This window comes from Arachis ipaensis, chromosome B09, assembly GCF_000816755.2.
Source record: "Arachis ipaensis cultivar K30076 chromosome B09, Araip1.1, whole genome shotgun sequence".
Lineage (NCBI taxonomy): Eukaryota > Viridiplantae > Streptophyta > Magnoliopsida > Fabales > Fabaceae > Arachis > Arachis ipaensis.
This window is the reverse complement of record NC_029793.2, coordinates 25146647-25152776: the sequence shown is the minus strand read 5'-3', so window position 1 is coordinate 25152776 and position 6130 is coordinate 25146647. Positions and strand designations below refer to the sequence as shown.

The following is a 6130-nucleotide window of genomic DNA, read 5'->3' as shown; positions in this document are numbered from 1 at the left end:
GGGCCATTTTATCATAATTCTGTCCATGCATGGACCCTCCTCACAGGGAGTAAGTAGACCGTCTTGATGCATATAGCTTGGATTAGACCGTACAACTAATTAATTATATCATAGCCATCATCACCATACAATAATGTATTATTATATAGTGGTGATCCTTGCAAAAAGGAATAAAATTAAATTGTGTTTATTATGAACGTCTAACATATATATAATGGAAATTAAGAGTTTAATAGAACTGAAAAGACGCGCCTTCCTCCTCCAAGCCGCTCCCTCCGCGCCGGAAACACTCATCGGCTAATTTCAAATATGCATACAAATTGAAGAAAGAAAAGAAGATCGAGCGAGAAAGGTTGTGAGTCACGCACCTATTACACCGAAGAAGAAATGCGTAGTATTCACCATGATGATGAAGAAGTTGTTTCTTCAATCCCTTTCCTTAATTTGAATTGAATTGAAGTGTATTTTTCGTACTCTATAATGTATTTATGTCTAATGTAAGGTGGGATAAAGTTAGACAACTCCATATTAAAAAAGATCCACGGGTTTAAAACTGGAAAGCATATCTCCGATTGGAGAATGAATCATCCACAATTTTTGTGGATAATTTATTAGACAATGTTTCGAAAAATGAATTATTTCATATGTTCAAGTGGATAGGAAGGATAAATGACATCTATTTGGCACGTAAGGAGAAATATGACCGGATCCATCTGTTTACTTTCATCTGGTGTACTACAAAATGAGGGGCATTAAATACCATCAAGAAGATGAATGGAATGCAATTAAAGAGTAAAGAAATCTTTGTGGGTAAGACTAAGTATAGGAGGAAGATTGATGTCTCGAAAAAAATCACTACACACGATGAAGATTCCAAAGAATCTCCTGATAGAAAACAGAAAAAAATTAAAAAAAAAACGGATATTGAGATGAACGAGAAAGGGAGAGTTGTCTTAGAATACCATGGAAGTGAAGAACTAGAAGCTCAGAGAACCGTTGGAATTGGAATGGGATGCGGTGGTAATGATGCCACAGGGGCTATGAGAGGCAGAGCATGACAAGGATAGAAAGGTAATTGCCATTGAGAATTTAGATGAGTGCCATGAGGTTTTTTTGAAAAAACGAATGGATAATCCTTGGGTGTATCTGTCAGTTATGGTGAGTGCGGAATCTATGGGATCTCAAACAATCAGTAACAAAGCAATCTCTGAAAGAACAGAGACTTGGAAATATGGGGATAAATGGAAAGAAGGGGTTGAGTTGGCGTTGAACAAAAGTTCAATTGGGACTGGGTTGAAGCATATAAGGCCCAATATGTTAGTGGGATGTGGCGGCGAAGTGGCTGTGTGGTGCGACGGAGAGTACGTCACTGTGCGTTTTAAAAGAGTCTCCTTGCTAGCTACTGCAGGCGACGGTGAAGAGAGGGGCGTGGCTGGTCATGGAGTTCGCGAAGGGGTTGATGCCATGGTGAATAGCGCTGACGAGGCGGATCTGGGAGTAGCGCGGAAGTCAGCTGGTGGTGGCGGAGGTGATAATGTCCGTGCTGAGTTTGATGGCGTGGAGGGTAGGGAGGAGCGTTAAGCCCCTGATGCACATGATGAGCAGAATCAAGCAGGAAAGGAGATTAGCAGAGGTGCAGAGAATTGTTCGAATAGCACATCGGAGGAAAACATTCCACCAAGTGTAGTTAATGAGATCCACGCTAGTTTGGACGGGAGTGGTAAGCAGAATGTTGGCATACGTCTGATGAGGGGAAATGTAGTGCAGGATTTAGATTTAGGGATGAGAATACGGTGGTAGAGAAAACTGGGTTGGAGGATGAAGGGGCTGTAAGAAACTTGGAAGATTCGGGGACTCAGAGTAGGATGTAGACGATAAAACTAATCAAGATGAGCACAGAGAAAGTTGGGATAAAAATATGGCTAAAAATAGGGTTGCTTGGGATCTGGCGATCGAATTAGGAGCTGTTTTATATGACGAGGATGAGGACATTATGACTATTCTTCAAGCTCAGAATGAAGTATTGGCACAAAAAATAATGCAAGCTAAACAAAAAGAGAAAGCAAGAAGGAGTCGCCCCAAAAACCAGAATAAGGTGTCTAATAAAGTTTTTAAATGATTTTTAGTTCGTGGAATATAGGGGTTTAGGGGGTGTTGGAAAGTGAAAAATGGTAAAAAATTTAAGCGTAAAAATAAAATATGTTAGAATTGATAGAGATAAAGAAGGAGGTGATTACTAAGTTTGATGTAGTGCAATTTTGGGGTAATGATTTGGTGGGTTTGGAATTTGTGGGATCGGAAGGTGCTTTTGGAGGCTTATTAATAATGGGGGATGATATAATGTTTAGGTTGAGTAATTGTCACAAAGAGGAGAGATGGTTGGGTATAGAAGGAAAATTGACAAACAGTAATTTTCATTTGTGCGGTTTGCTTAGTGTATGGTGTGTATACAAGGGAAGAGAAGCTTGCTGTGTGAGAAGAGTTGAGTTTTTTTTATCGAGAATATGTCAAGTTCCTCTTTGCTACATGGGTGTCTTTAATGAGGTTGTGCAGTTAGAAGAAAGGAAAGATGCTAGTGTGTTAAGAGCAATATGGAACTGGTGGATATAGAGCTGAATGACCGTAAGTTTACGTGGTTCAGGAGTCAATCGTGTAGTCGATTTGATAGAATGTTGGTGAGTTTAGTTTTATTGTTATCATTTGGAGCACTTGGGTAAAAAGGAATGACAAAATCTTCAGGAATCAAGAAACGGGTGTTGCAGGAGTAGTCAAAAGGTCGATTAGGAGTTACAAAGAGTGGAGTGATAATTGATCTTTTGGATTGTTGATGGCTTTTGCCGAAAATGATTAGGAATTTGTTTATTTTTTCTGTTTAGTACTTTTCCGTTGATGCTTCACCTTGTTGTGTTGAGCTTTTTGTTTCAAAAAAAAGAGTTTAATATATCGGGGTAAGAATCACATCAAAATTTAAGATTAATTAGTTAATTATTAGCAAAATATATATTTATAGTTTGGCTATCAAAATATATATCTTGGCTGACACTACAGCAAAGGCGGAGGATAGCGGCAAAAAATTATCGACCGTTAATCTAACCGCCGCAGCTAACGGCGATATCAACCATTGTCATTCTGCTGCCGCAACTTCTACTTGAATAGCGGCCACTGCATGAAGAACCGTCGGTAATCAAGCTCTTTATCCTAATTAACTCAGTTATTCAATCTTATTTTATCTAATAACCAACAATTTTTCCCACAGCTGCAGCTCCAAAAACCCGCGAAAACGTATTAGAAGCACGCAAAACCCTAAAGCCGCTTCTCCACCGTGTGCAATTGCTACCCATCCATCATCCTCTCTCTAGCGTTGACCATTCGTGCCTCCTCCACAGTGCGTGAAACTCCTGCTCCATATTCTACGGTGTGCGAGAAATCCTTAAAGTCTGCTCTACTCTTCGCGTCTATGTGGTTGTGGAATAGCACGGCTGCCATCCATCCTTATCTCCCCAGCGTCGACATGTCACCTCTCCTCCACAATCTGTGAAACCCTTGCTTCCTCCTCCACGGTGCGCGAAATCCCTAATCTCTTCACTTACTATCTTCACATTCTCTTCAAAGCCCTCGCTTGAGTAAGGTCTCAGCTCTCGCAGCCCTTGCCTCTTGCAGCTTTTGCCGTCGTTGGGCTACTCATCGCTTCACGTCGCCGTCTCAATCCTTTACGAGATGCTTGTCGCCTCGCCTCAAACAGGAGCGCTCGCGGCTTCGATTTCCCACCATGATGACTCTCAAATTTCCCCGGCCAGTGGTGATAGTGTCGGTGCAACTTCACACCTGTCCGTCCACCGCACATTGAACCAAAGCCTGCTCCACAGACGAGCACAAATAGTGTCCAAAACTTGGAGCTAGGCCACAAAAACTTGGACGCTAATGAAAATGAGGTAGATTCTCTTGATTAAGAAGTTAATGACCTCTTTGTTGCTTCTGGAGCTCAAAGTCTCAAATGACGCAAGACTACAGAATTTTGGACGGTTAACATCATCGGTAACATATACATAATTTTTTCTTGTTCAACATGATTTAGACTCTATGTTATATATTAATTTTCTTGCATGTTTTCCACAACGAAAATGTATATAAGGTTATTCTATTCTATATAGATTCTGACAGCACAATCAAGCAGGCAAAATTAAGTGTGAAGGAGGCTATGGAACGGCCTAACGGTAGAAGGATCATACTCAAGTTAAACAACAAAATGCAACCAATTGGAGACAAAGCTAGACTGTTGAATGGCGTTCTTGGTCTGCTAGGAACTGACTATGAAAATTTCCTATCTGTGAGAAAAGTTGGCATAAGATTACCACTAAGGACAAGGTTTATAACGAATGTGTAAAGGTAAAAAGTTATAGCGTTGTTGAATTAAATCTACTTTATTTGACCATTATTAACAAATTGTATTATTTATACAGCAAATTTTTCACTTTGATGAAGATAGTGAAGGAACTATTAAGAAAAATATTTTGAAAAGTATGGCGAAGTCCTGGAAGGATACAAGACTGAGGTTGTATGATGATTATTAAGACCCAACATCTGCGACTGAACAAAATATTGAGAATTGCTCGCCGAGAATCGATCAAGATCATTGGAGATGGTTCCTTGACTATCCAGTAAACCTGAGACGCAGGTAATCTAGTATATCATTTGTAACAAAACAATACTAATTATCTTGCACTGAGTCTTTTTAAATCAGTTTCTAATCGCCCTTTATCTCTGATGGACCAATAGAAGAAGTGTAGAAAAAATGCGATGAATCAATCAAAACAACTATATACCCACACTGGCGGTTCGAAAATCTTGGCAAGGCGGAGGGAAAAAGAGAAACTTTACTTTTCTTTTTCACTCTTTGGACAATCTCTATGTATACATTCTCCTTAATTGTGTGGAATACGGTAATGGCATAAACTTTATTGTTACAGTCGGAATAACAAGAGAAGAGAGTCGGTATAGGAGAGTTATAAATCACAGTGCAAGAAAAGGCTCCTATATCAATGATGAAGCAAGAGCAATTGGTGTAGTACTACATATTATAATTGATTGATAAAATTATGATTTCACATAGGTTAATTATTTAATTTATTATGTTTTACTCCATTATTTTTTGAAATAGATCCCTTTATTAGTATCAGAGTATAAGTTGTTGACTCATTAATATACTTATAGACTTGTAGTGGTTGAATGTTATTTTACTGTGATGAAAGTCATACAGTTAATCATCATGTTTGGCGTGTTTTTGACATGATATAGACCAATCAACAAAATGATTGTATTTGCTGATTTATGTTTGTAGAAAAGACTTGAGGAGATTGAGCAATAGGATGAGTCTTCTAGAGTGTTGTCTCAAAATGATTTCATTGCTCAAGTTCTCGAAAAAGAGAAACCGAGTAGAGTGCGTGGTGTGGGTTTCGGATCGACTCCAAGTCAACTCTTCGGTCCAAATTTGCATCCGCCAAACAACGGAGTCTAAGTAGAGGAGACCCAGAGGAAGCTGCTTGAACTACAGACAGAGTTGGAAGCCAAGAAGTTGAAAAGGAAGGCGATGGAGGATGAAGCAGCAGTAGAGAAGAAAAAGAGGCAGCTAATAGAGAGTGGTCTGAGATATCTATTTCAATGGTAGGGTGAGGAGCTGCCACCAGACATCGCTGCAGGAATGAGTTCTGTGGAATGATAGAGTGAAAAATAGTATATTAGGATTGGACTTGTTTTGATTTGAAGCAAACATTTTTTTTGAATTTGAGTATGCAGCTCTTTGCAAGATATTTGTCTTATTGATATTTTATAAATATATTATTTTGTTTTGTAGATATTTTTTTGTTTTTGCCACAAGTTTAGATTCTAGGACTGAATGAAAAATAGTGATTGGACTTGTTTTGATTTGAAGCAAACATTTTTTTTGAATTTGAGTATGCAGCTCTTTGCAAGATATTTGTCTTATTGCTTATTGATAAATATATTATTTTGTTTTGTAGATATTTTTTTGTTTTTGCCACAAGTTTAGATTCTAGGACTGAAAGTAATAACTCTTAAAATAATTATAAATCCAAAAAGCAAAAAAAAAATCGATAATATTTTTAAAAAAATT

General features: G+C 38.4%; 1 long non-coding RNA gene across 1 annotated transcript in view; it reads left to right on the top strand.

Moving 5' to 3' along the window:
• Nucleotides 1-5622, top strand: part of LOC110267152 — a 20882-nt gene extending 15260 nt beyond the window's left edge. The window contains exon 3 of the long non-coding RNA XR_002354503.1: nucleotides 5517-5622. This is a non-coding gene — a long non-coding RNA (uncharacterized LOC110267152). The remainder of the gene's footprint in view (nucleotides 1-5516) is intronic.